Below are 12,940 nucleotides of genomic sequence, written 5' to 3'. Positions count from 1 at the left end.
CAATGTGAACACTCATTCTTACTGCCCCATATTAATGTAATGAATTTGAGATGTTCAGTCAACTCTTTTAAAAGGGAAAACTTAAAAAGAGAGTGAGACAAAAGCTATATACGTATGTATATATATATGTATACATACATACATACATACATACATACATACATATATATATACATATACTTTTTTTGGGAAAGTGGATTTGAGGTTTATTTAAGAAATAAATTACAGGGGAGTCCGGCGGTGGCGCAGCGGGTTAAGTGAGTGTGGAGCAAAGTGCAAGGACCGGCTTAAGGATCCGGTTCCAGCCCTGGGCTCCCCACCTGCAGGGGAGTCGCTTCACAGATGGTGAAGCAGGTCTGCAGGTGTCTATCTTTCTCTCCCCCTCTCTGTCTTCCCCTCATCACTCCATTTCTCTCTGTCCTATCCAACAACGACGACGTCAATAACAACAATAATAACCACAACAATGTTAAACAACAAAGGCAACAAAAGGGTAAATAAATATAAAAAAAATTACATATAATAGGAAATAACCTAACTCCCCCCTCCTGAAATCTTTACATGTTTTTTGCATGTTCCCTCTTGAAGCAATTTCTCTCCATCAGAGGAGTGATTGCTCTTGCCCATAGCATCTTAAAGAACGGAGTCTTCCTAATGGACTCTGAGGGCAGTAGAGAGTGGAACATGATTTTGAAGGAAGACCTATGTGAAGGAAGACCTATGGAAAACTGAGAAGTGTTACATGTGTGCCAATTACTGTATTTTACTATCAGCTGTAAACCATTAATCCTCCCAATAAAGAAAAAGAAGGAGGAGGAGGAGGACGACGACGACGACGACGACAACGACAACAACAACGAGAGTTCTGCCAGCAGAGGTGCCTGTCCTGCCAGCAGAGGTACCTGTTTATTCATTCTGTCTGTTCATGGATAGGAAAGGGAAATTTTTCATCTGACCTTCCATTGCACTCCTTTTCTGAAAGTGACTTTTCCAATGTGAAGTCTCTAATATGGTTGCATTAGATTGAAACTACTTATGTTTTTGGCCCATTTAGCAATGAACTCAAATTTAATGTGGGGGAGGAGAGTTAGGAATAGAAAGAAGGTGGGAGTCGGGCAGTGGCGCAGCGGGTTAAGCACACGTGGCGCAAATTGCCAGGACCTGCCTAAGGATCCCAGTTCGAGCCCCCGGCTCCCCACCTGCAGGGGAGTCGCTTCACAAGCGGTGAAGCAGGTCTGCAGGTGTCTGTCTTTCTCTCCTCTCTGTCTACCCCTCTTCTCTCCATTTCTCTCTGTCCTATCCAACAACAACGACATTAATAACCACAACAATGTTAAACAACAAGGGCAACAAAAATAAAAATAAATAAATAAATAAAAACTTAATTAAAAAAAAGGAATAGAAAGAAGGCTAATTATTTAACTGTTTACTCTTACTGAGATTGAAACAGAATTACCAAATCGCTGGCTGGAACTTAGTTCCCTGGAAGGTAAAAATAAAAGTGACATCTGATTCTTAATATCTATCTGTGATGTTTGTGAAGAAATTATGATTGCTATGTTGTACTTGTTAGTCAAAAATAACTTTTGACTACTGATCCTGTTTATTGATCATGTACAAGTTCAGGGTGAAGAAACCTGTGAACTCAAATTAGTTTGAAAGAGTATATTAACCTTTGTGGAAATGCCTTTATGCAATAAATATAAAGCATTAATATTTGTTCTAAAGCAAATTTTACCAACTACTGGCCTTGAAGGGGTAGATAAAGTTAAGCATTGTGAATAGGAAAACATCAGAAGTAGACAAGAGAACCTCATGATCTAACTCCCTGTTTGTTGTGTCTACTTCTTAACTAGAAACTACTAAACATACCCTGTATGTTTAGGGGCTGGGTGGTAGTGAACCTGATTGAGTGCACATGTTAAAATGTACAAGGAACTGGTTCAAGCTCCCAGTCCCAACCTGCAGGGGGAAAGCTTCACAAGTGGTGAAGCAGTGTTGCAGGTGTCTCTCTGTCTCTCTCCCTCTCTATTTCCCCCTTCCTCTCAATTTCTGGCTGTCTCTAACAAGTAAATAAAGATAATAAAAAGAACAGTGTATTGAATCTAGGATATACCATTCAACTAAAACAATATGTTGAAACAATGGCATGTTGTGACTGAGATTTACATCAACTGACATGTGAAACACAGTCCCAAGTGTTATAAGGGATGGTCTATCATCTCCATTTTACTCTTGTTCATAGAATCCAATTAATTGCCTCTCAGCTGAAAGATAAGACTTATGGACGCAGTAGCAGAAGCCAGGTGGAACAGCTAAAAGTGCTAATTTGGGGCTTTGGAGGCAGATGTTCAACTCATGCAGAAACTTGGAAATCAGAGTGACAGATAACAATGGGATTAATTTATTACCTTTGGCACTGGTGGAGACATTGTCCAGAAGTGGGTGAGCTAGACTGTGGCTCATCTGAGGAGCTTGTTAAAATTCGTAGATGGAAGGTAGAGGACTTGAGATTCTATATATCTAACAAGTTCCCAGGTGATGATGTCAAGCACTTCACTTTAACTAGCTAGGGCTTTAGTGATGTGTAGCTCTTTGGTAAAGGAAGAGAAGGTGTGTGCCAAGGAGGGCAGAGAGGTAAGACAGAAGAGGAAGCTCTGCATAGAAAACTGGGGCATAATCTGCTGAAAGTCAGAGTATTAGGTTTTCAGAAAGAAGGTTAATTGCCACATTGTGAGGGATGTTTGGGGCATAAGTGGGCCATGTGGGTTCCCAAAGAATTTTTTCCTGGAGAGGCAAATTATATTAGACCACTGCCAGATGGCCTAATACAGGATAAACACAACTATCCACTAGAGATTATCTGAATGGCCCCTCATGTGAACAAAGTTCTTCCCTTGTGTGGAACAGGATCTAACAACCATTAAAATACATGGAAAAATCCCTGTTGAAAATCACTATGCCAATACAGGGTAATAGAAAATAATTTGTGATTCAGGTCTGGGTTCAAGACCCAACTGTTTTTGTAAAGAACATTTCTTTTTTTCCTTTTTTTAAAAATTATTTATTTATTGGATAGAGACAGTCAGAAATTGAGAGGGGAGAGGGTGATAGAGGGAGAGAGACAGAGAGATATCTATAATACTGCTTCTTCCCCCTGTAGGCTGGGGCTGGGGGCTTGAACCTGGGTCCTTGTGCATTGTAACATGTACACTCAACCAGTTGAGCCACCACCTGGCCGCAGAACTATTTCTAGTAAGAACAACCTCTCTTAAACTTCACTTTTCACTTCATCAAAATAAAGTCATAAGGTTAGTTGTAGTTTTCTCATTCTCTTTTTAAAAAGCAACTTTTTTTTAAAGACACCTATTTATGAAAGACAATGAGGAGGGATGAGAAATAGAGTCAGAGCTCTGCTTAACTCTGACATAAGTGATACTGGGATTGAGCCTACAACCTCAGAGGCTTCAGGCATACAAGTCAGTGCTCTAACAAATTGCCTGTCCCCAGATGTAGTTCTCTTTACATACAAGAAATTCAAGCAACAAGTTTGGTATGTCCACCTGACAGAAGAGATTTCCCCACTATAGGCACCAAGATCCACAGTGGATTATTCTAAATCTGCATACTTCCTTTTGTCAACACACACACTCTACAGCACATTGGAATTAAGGTTTTATTATATGGACTGTAACATTCCTTGCTGAGTAAATGAATATACCATCTGGGTCTGTTTTTTTTTTTTTTAATTTTACTTTATTTTATTTTATTTATAAAAAGGAAACACTGACAAAACCATAGGATAAGAGGGGTACAGCTCCACACAATTCCCACCACCAGAACTCTGTATCCCATCCCCTCCCCTGATAGCTTTCTTATTCACTGTGGAATGCAGAAGGTTGAAGGTATGGCTTCTGTAATTGCTTCCCCACTGAACATGGGCATTGACAAGTCAATCCATATTCCCAGACTGTCTCTCTCTTTCCATAGTGGGGAAGATCTCTGGGGAAATGGAGCTCCAGGACACATTGGTGGGGTTGTCTGCCCAGGGAAGTCTGGTTGGTATCATGCTAGCATCTGAAACCTAGAGGCTGAATTTTCTGTTTCCTTGAGTAGTGATTCATAGTTTGCAGTATACAAGTCTTTCACTTCTTTGGTCATGTTTATTCCTAGGTATTTTATTGATTTTGCTGCAGCAGTGAATGGGAGTGATTTCTGGATATCGTCTTCATTAGATGTAGTATTTGCATAAAGAAATGCCACTGATTTTTGTACATTGATTTCGTAGCCTGGCACCTTGTGATGTTGCCTAATAACTTCCAGTAGTTTTCTGCTGGATTCTTTAGGGTTTTCTATGTAATATAATCTGCAAATAGTGAGAGCTTGAATTCTTCTCTTCCGACCTGTATTCCTTTGATTTCTTTCTCTTGGCTGATTGCTATGGCAAGAACTTCCAATACTATGTTGAAGAGTAATGGTGATAATGGACAGCCCTGTCTACTCCCCGATCTGAGGGGGAATGCTTTCAGCTTCTGTCCATTGAGTATGATATTGACTATAGAATTGCTATAGGAATTTCCCATTTATTCTCATATTTATAGGGTTTTGAACATGAATGGGTGTTGGGTTTTGTCAAAAGCTTTCTCTTGAGATAATCCTGTGGTTTTTGGTTTTGCTTTTATTGGTGCGGTGAATGATACTGATTGACTTACATATATTAAACCAGCCTTGCATTCCTGGGATAAATCCCACTTGGTCATGATGAACAATCTTTTTGATATACTGCTATATCTCGTTGGCCAGGATCTTGTTTAATATTTTGGCATCTTTGTCCATCAGAGATATTGGTCTGTTGTTTTCCTTTTTTGTTGTGCCCCTATCTGCTTTTGGTGATGTTGGCTTCATAGAAGATGGAAGGGAGTGTTCCTGTTTCTTCAATCTTGTGGAAGAGCTTTAGAAGTAGAGGTATTAACTGTTTCCTGAAGGTTTTGTAGAATTTGTTTGTGAAGCCATCTGTTCCAGGACTTTTGTTGTTGGGAAGATTCTCAATAACTGTTTCAAATTCGTTGTCTGTGATTGGCCCGTTTAGGTTTTGTAGTTCTTCTTGGTTCAATTTTGGAAGGACATATGTTTCTAGGAATTCTTCCATTTCTTCCATATTCTCTAGCTTGGGGGCATATAGTTCTTTGTAGAATTTTCACATGGTTTTTTTGGATTTCTTTGGTGTCAGTTGTGATATCTTCTCTATCATTTAGGACTCTATTTGAGTCTTCTTCCTCCCCACCTTTTTGTTAGTGAGTTTGGCTAGGAGTTTGTTAATCTTGTTTAATTTTTCAAAGAACCAACATTTGGCTTCATTGATCTTTTGTATGGTTTTGGTTTTCTTATATTTGGTGTTGGTTATTTCTGCTCTACTTTTAGTGATTTCAGTCCTCCTGGTTGCTTTAGGGTTCCTTTGTTCCTCTCCAAGTCCTTAAGGTGGGCCATAAGGTCAGTTTTTTTTGAGCTTTTTCTTCTTCTCTAATGTGTGTATGGCTATGGGATTCCCTCTCAGTACTGCTTTATCTTTGTCCCAAATATTTTGAGATCTTGGGTCTTCATTCTCATTTTTTCCAGGAACATATGAATTTTTTGCTTGAGTACCTCCCTGACTCAGTGGTTCTTAAGCAGTATGTTGTTGAGTCCAAATTTTGTTTTCTGTTTATCATTGAATGTTAGCTTTACTCCACTGTGTTCTGAGAAGATACATGGGATGATTTCAATGCTCTTGAATTTGTTGATACTGTCGATACTGTCCTTGTGGCCTAAAATGTGATCTATCCTTAAGGATGTGCTTTGTGGGTTTGAAAATAATGTGTATTGTAGCTTTGGGGGGTTAAGAACTCTGAAAATATCCAGGAGACCTAGTCTGTCCACCACATCATTTAATTCCCCTTGTTTCTTTGTTGATTCTCTGCTTCGTTGATCTGCCTAAGTGTGAGAGTGAGATGTTGAAGTCTCCCACATTTATTGTATTACTATTGACGTATTTTTATAGTTCTTTCAGTAGGTGTTTGATGTATTTAGAGGGTCCTTCATTGGGTGCATAGATGTTAATAATTGTTAAGGGACCAGGAGGTGTGCACCTGGTTAAATGCACACTCTACAGTGCACGAGGACCCAGGTTCAGACCCCTGGTTCTCACCTGCAGGGGGAAAGCTTCACAAGTGGTGGGGCAGGGCTGCAGGTGTCTATCTTGTCTCTTTCCTTGTTAGTCTCCCCCTTCCCTCTCAATTTCTGTCTCTATCCAATAATATAAATAAAAAATACATTAAAATTAATAATAATTGTTAAATCTTCTTGGTTGATTGATGCTCTAATCATTATGTAATGGCCTTGCCTATCTTTTATTTATTTAATTTAAAGTCTTTGTGTCAGAGATGAGAATGGCTGTTCCTGCCTTTTTTTTTTGTGGTCCATTAACCTGTATGATAGTTTGTATCCTTTCACTTTAAGTCTGTTTTTGCCTAGTTGGGTCAGGTGGCATTTTTTCAATCAGCATATGGTTGGGTTGGGTTTTGTTATCCATCCTGCCACTCTGTGCCTATTAATAGGTGAGCTTAAGCCATTGACATTTATTGATATTATGGATTTAATGTATCATAGTGTCGCTAGTCAATAATTTTTTATTTGTTCTTGTATATGGCAAGTATTATGGAGATTGTCTTGTTTATAAGAGGTCTTATAGAACCTCTTTCAGGGCAGGTTTGGTGATGGTTGCCTCCTTTAACTGTTGTGTGTCTGAGAAGGCTTTGATCCTTCCATCTAGTTTGAATGAAAGTCTTGCAGGATACATTGACCTTGGTTGAAACCCCTTTTCATTCAGGGCTCGATAGATATCTTGTCATTCTCTTCTGGATTTTAGAGTTTTAGTGGAGAAGTCTGCTGATAGTCTTATAGATTTTCCCCCGTATGTGATTTTTTTTTTTTTTCTCTTGCAGTCTTTAGGATCCTTTCTTTATCCTTATTTCTTTTCATTGTAACTATGATGTGTCTTGGTGTCTTCAGGTCTGGGTTGATTCTGTTTGTGACTCTCTGGGCCTCTTGAATCTTTTTTTTAAAAATTTTAATTTATGTATTTTCCCTTTTGCTGCTCTTGTCTTTTTATTGTTGTTGTTATTGATGTCATCATTGTTGGATAAGACAGAGAGAAATGGAGAGAGGAGGGGAAGACAGACAGGGCGAGAGAAAAATAGACACCTGCAGACCTGCTTCACCGCCTGTGAAGCAACTCCCCTGCAGGTGGGGAGCCTGGGGCTCCAACTGGGATCCTTAAACTGGTCCTTGTGCTTTGTGCCACATGCGCTTAACCTGGTGCACTACCGCCCGACTCCCCAGCCTCTTGAATCTTAATGATCTTTCTGTTGTTCAGGTCTGAGAAGTATTCTTTTATTATTTTCTCTAGAATGTTTACTTCTCCTTTCTCTCTTTCTTCCTCTGAGAGGCCAATTATACAAATGTTACTTCTTTTGAGATCATCCCATATGTCTCTGTTGTTGTTTTCAGTGTCTCTCAATCTCTTTTTGAGCTCTTTTACCTCTTTCTTAGTTTTCTCTAGCTCATCCTGTCTGGCTAATTCTGTTTTATGCCTCTGTTAGTCTGCTTTCCCTTCTCTCAGCTTCTTCAGTTCAGTTATAGCTTGTTCTTTGAATTGTCCTTTTATCTCAGCTATTTCAGCTTTCATTTCTCTCATTACCTCGAGGGAGCTAGTATTTTCCTTGAGGGTCTCATCTGTTGTTTCCCTAATTCTGATAGCCCTTTCCTCCATATTTGTCTTCATTTCTGTGATTATTAGGTTCATTATTACTTGCATACTTTTCTTATCTATGGTTACTTCTGACTGATTTGGAGTTTCTCCTGGGCTCCTTTCCTGATTCATTGTGGTAGCAGTTTTATTTGCTCTTGGTTTAACCTTTTTTCTTTTTTTAAATTTTTTATATTTATTTATTTTCCATTTTGTTGCCCTTGTTATTTTTTTAATGTTGTTGTAGTTATTGTTGTTGTTATTGATGTCATCATTGTTAGATAGGACAGAGAGAAATGGCAAGAGGAGGGGAAGACAGAGAGTGGGAGAGGAAGATAGACACCTGCAGATCTGCTTCACTGCCTGTGAAGCAACTCCCCTGCGGTTGGGGAGCCAGGGGCTTGAACAGGGATCCTTAAGCCAGCCCTTGCACTTCATGCCATGTGCACTTAACCCACTGCACTACCACCCAACTCCCGATTTAACCATTTTTTTAATTTTTATTTTTTATTTTTCTATTCTGTCGCTCTTTAGTTGTTGTGTTTTGAGTACAAGCCACACTATACCAAAGAATTTTCAAAAATTCAGTCACCAACCTCAGAAATTACAACTATAGCAAATGAGGCAAGGATTGAAGCAGTTCAACCAATACCAGTTAGCCAAACAGCACCACCAGTCCAAGAAAAAATAGCAGCTAAAACCAAAATAAAAATAAAGAGAAAAGGAAAAAAGGGAGAGCAAGAATATACAGTTATGCAAATCTACTGTCCACTTTAAATTCTAGGGATATCAAGTGGAGAAAGGGAAGTGGAAAAGAGAGATATGCACACACAGAGAGTATCCACTCAGAGTCAGATTTCTTCCACAAAATAATTCACAAACGATTATCAGTAAATTTGGAAAACAAAAGAAGGAAGAATAGAAAAAGAAAAAAAAAGTTGTGAAAGGAAAGAGGTGTTTTTTTTTTTTTTAATTAGCTAGGAGGAGCAAAAATGGAGAGTGGAGGGAAGAGGGAGAAACAAGTTCCTCTCACAATAGATAAGACAGTCAGTCACCTATCAATTGAAAAAACAACAACAGTTAATTTCGGTCAACCTGAAGAAGGAGAGGGAAAAGGGACATGCATATATAATAATAGTAATAATAAAATAAAATAGAGTAAAAACCCTAACAGTCAGTCTGCTGCTTTGACTGCTCTGGATTGGCTGCATGTAGCCTGAGCAAAGACAGCCAATTATAAGAAGTATCCAAAAAAAAAACAAAAAACCTCCAGGTAGACTTTCCCAGACAGTGCTGAGGCTCTGATTGGTCAGGTATTTTATCACTCAAATAGAGCTCCAGTGACCTTAAAAAAAAAAAAAAAAAAAGGAGAAGGAGAAGGTAAACAAAAACAAAAGCCTTGGAATGACACCCATGGTGAGCCAGGAATCTTGGTAAAGAAAATAGCTCAGTGGGAAGCCTGCTAGGAGAGGCTGTCCAGCTCTGGGGAATGGTTCTCAGCTGAGAGGGAAGGTTGAGTCCAGAAATAATCAAGCTAAAAAGATTTTCTTTTCTTTGTCCTTTTGGCCTCTGTTTGCCAGCCTAAGAGTGTGTTAAAGGACTCTTTTTTGGTATCACCCTCACCACCCCCTTGTTCACCCTCCTACAGACAGCCCAGTATCTTACCCTATCCTGAGATTCTCAGGTTGTAAGCTACTTCTGTTTGGGGCCACGCTAGCTATTGTTTACAAGTCGCTATCTTGGCTCAGCCCAATTTCATTTTTGATCTGTTTTTATAACCCACAGAAAAATCCTAATATGACATCAAGCTTTTTGTGCTTCAGGAACAAAAAATCTTCTGGCTTGGTTTAAGCATGGAAGGTAGGAAAGAGTGACACAGGGTAAGAGCTTATCCAGGTAAAGGTGAGTTTCTGTAGGGCTCTGTGAACCATGAAAAGGGCTTGAATTTTGTTATGTGAGTAGGGAAACAATTAAGATTATTTAAGTGCCTGGTGGTTAAATAAAAATAATAATAACACTAGGTTAATAACACAGGTTAGTGATGGCTAACCCTCAAGTGCTTAGGGCTTTTATACATAGGATTGTATTCTACCTTGATGTATTGTACTTTACAGATAACTGAATCTTTGCCTTTTTATTTTCCTTTTTTTTTAATTTAAGATTTATGGCAACTATACTTTCAGCAAGTTTGTTGGTACCATTTTCCAATCTTATGTGTTCACTTCATGTCTCTGTGCCACATTTTTTTGATGAAGGCAAGCTCATTTTAAACACAGTACTACTGAGCATGTAATGCTGTAAACATTGTTTTTCTTTCTTTTCCTTTCTTTTTCTCCCTCCCTCCTCCCCTTCCTCCCCCTTCCTTTCTACTCCCCCTCTTTCTCCCTTCCTTTCTTTCCTTCTTTCTTCTTATTTTCTTCTTTCTTTCTTTCTTCTTTCTTTTTTCTCACCAGAGCACTGCTCAGCTCTGGCATATGGTGGTACAGGAGGTTATGACCAGGACCTCTGAATCACAGAGAAATTACCTTTTATTTTCTTTCTTTTTTCTTCCTTTATTCTTCTTTGTTTTGTTTGCCACCAGTGTTATTACTAAGGCTCCATGCTGGCATGGTAACTCTACCACTCCCAGTGATAATTTTCCCCTTTATTCTCCCTTTCTTTTACTTGACATGGCAGAGAGAATTTGAGAGAGGCAGGGAAGATAGACACAGAGATGCTTGCAAGACTTATTCAGGCTCATGAAGTTTCCTTCCTCCAGGGGAGACCAAGTGCTTGCATCCAGGTCCTTCTGTACTATATAGTGTACTCTATGCTAGCTGTACCACCACCTGGATCCTAAATGTACCTTTTATTCATTTTTTTCTTTTTTTCCTTTATTGAGGGAATAGTTTACAAAATGTACCTTTTCTATGCATTGGGAACTGAAGTACTTGTGTGACTATTGTGAAATTAACTTCACTATAATTATCTGAAACTGAACTCACACTATCTCTGAGGTATACCTATAAATTAACATTTAACCATCACATTAACCAGAGGAGATAGTACTCTAATATTACCTCCATATTTTAGCTGGATGGAGACCTAGGAAACTAATTTAAATTCCAAAGATCACCAGTTTGCATTAATAGAGCAACATCCCACCATACTTTCTAAAGCCACTTCAGCTCATTTTTATCAATTCAAGCAGGGTTGATTTTGCAATGATGTTTGTTGGCCTTAGTCCTTGAGACTGAGGGCAGAGTGGCCTCCACATGGGCAGCAGTGAGTTGGGGTATAATCCCCAGGCAGCCAGTGCTCTCCTGGCAGTATTGAGAGAGGCCCATCTTATTCTTACCTGGACCAGCCTGTCATTCTTCATCTGTCTATCTCTAGGCACATGTGTCCAACTGCCTATATCTTTTTTATATCTCTCTCCTTCCTTCCCTCTGGCCACAGTGTATTTCAGCTTTTCATTAGGTGGTGTAATGAATCCATCTGCTTGGCGGAGCCCCAGAGCTGTCTTCCCTCTCCATGCACATCTGTTCCTGCAAAGCTGCAACGAACTGTACTGACCTCAAGGCACTAGGAGCTGCTTATGTTTGATGTCAACCCACATATATTCCCTTCTCCCCCAGCACAGTGAGCTTCCTTTATGTCAGTTGACAAGGGGATCCACTGTTCCTGAGCATCTGAAGATAATTTTGAAGGACCATCTTATTGACACCCTGGAGTGGAAGAAAGATGACCGACAAGTATGGATTTTATGGATCATATCAAGTATCTCTTTTACAATACGTTGTCCTGAATGCTTCCCTGTGACTGGCTGGATGTGATTAACAGAGGAAATTGTGAATATGGGGACCAGTGGAAGGGAGGCCGGATTTCTGATTCTGTGGGCCTGGCTTCATTCACAGAGTTGAAAAGGCTACTCTCCAAATTCAAAAGAGAACAGCTGTCACAGAGAACTCAAATGGCAAATCTGAGACTTCACTCAGAGTTTGCAGCAGACAGCAAGATCAAACTTATCTCCCAGCCAGCAACTTAGGACAACTATTGCTACTGTATGGGTCTCAGGAATTAGGCTATGAAGATATTTCATCAGCGGAGTCAAAACAATGAGGATAAAAATAATCACAGTGCACTAAGGCCCTGCCACTGATGAGATGCAGGCTTCCTTTCTGGGAAGTATAGGAGCACATAATGCTCATTGTCCTCTTAGTAATTGCCTTGGTCCCCAAGGGTCCTTATGGGGAAGGGGCTTAATGAGTTTTGGCTCCTTAGAAAAGGATCTGAAACAAAATGTCTATTGTTCTGAGCATAACAAAAATGATCCCCAGAACAGAAAGCCCTGGAGTGAAAAGAGGAAAGAATATACATCACTGATGAGAGGGAGATTCTTTCTAATACCAGGCGATTTATTGCAGTATGGAAGTAATATATTGCATTATCAAAATACAGAGCAAATGTCCAACTTCACTCTGCAGAGATTCACAGAGATGGCACTGCTCCAGGCATGAAGGATTTGACTGTGAATGTGGTAAAATTATCTGCTTTAATAGCCTGTTTGGTGGAAGCTGAAGGAAGCAAACAAAGGTCAAGTGGTGGTTCACCTGATTGAGTGCACCTGTTACCATGCTCAAGGACCTAGCTTCAAGCTCCTGGTCTTCACCTACAAGAAGGAAGTTTCATGAGTGGTGAAACAGTGTTGCAGGTATCTTTCTTTTTTCCTTCTCTACCTCTCCCTTCTCAATTTATCTCTGTCCTATTAAATAAAAGAAAAAAAAGGATGGCTGGGGAGATAGCATAATTATACCAAAAGAACCTGAGGTTCAGGTACAATCCTCAAGCTAGACCCAAGCAGTACACTGGTAAAAAGAAAAAAAATGGCTGCAATAACTGGTGGTTTGCAGTGATAATCCTGGTGGCAATGGAATGGAGAGTAAGAATGAGAGCAAGAAAGAAACAAGTAAGGGGAGCAAATCCATCTCTCTCCTCACCCTGGTCAATTAAGAATAACAGAGAACACCTGAGAACACACAAGACAAGACAAGGATTACTTTGGGAATCCACCAAATCATGGGTGAATGAAAATACATGTGGCTCATGGACAGAGATGGGCCTAAGGAGAAATTTCTGGGGCCAAATGCCAGTTGAGGCACCACTCCCAGTCTGAGT

Source organism: Erinaceus europaeus, chromosome 13 (assembly GCF_950295315.1).
Source record: "Erinaceus europaeus chromosome 13, mEriEur2.1, whole genome shotgun sequence".
Classification (NCBI taxonomy): Eukaryota; Metazoa; Chordata; class Mammalia; order Eulipotyphla; family Erinaceidae; genus Erinaceus; species Erinaceus europaeus.
Note: the sequence above shows the minus strand (reverse complement) of the source record.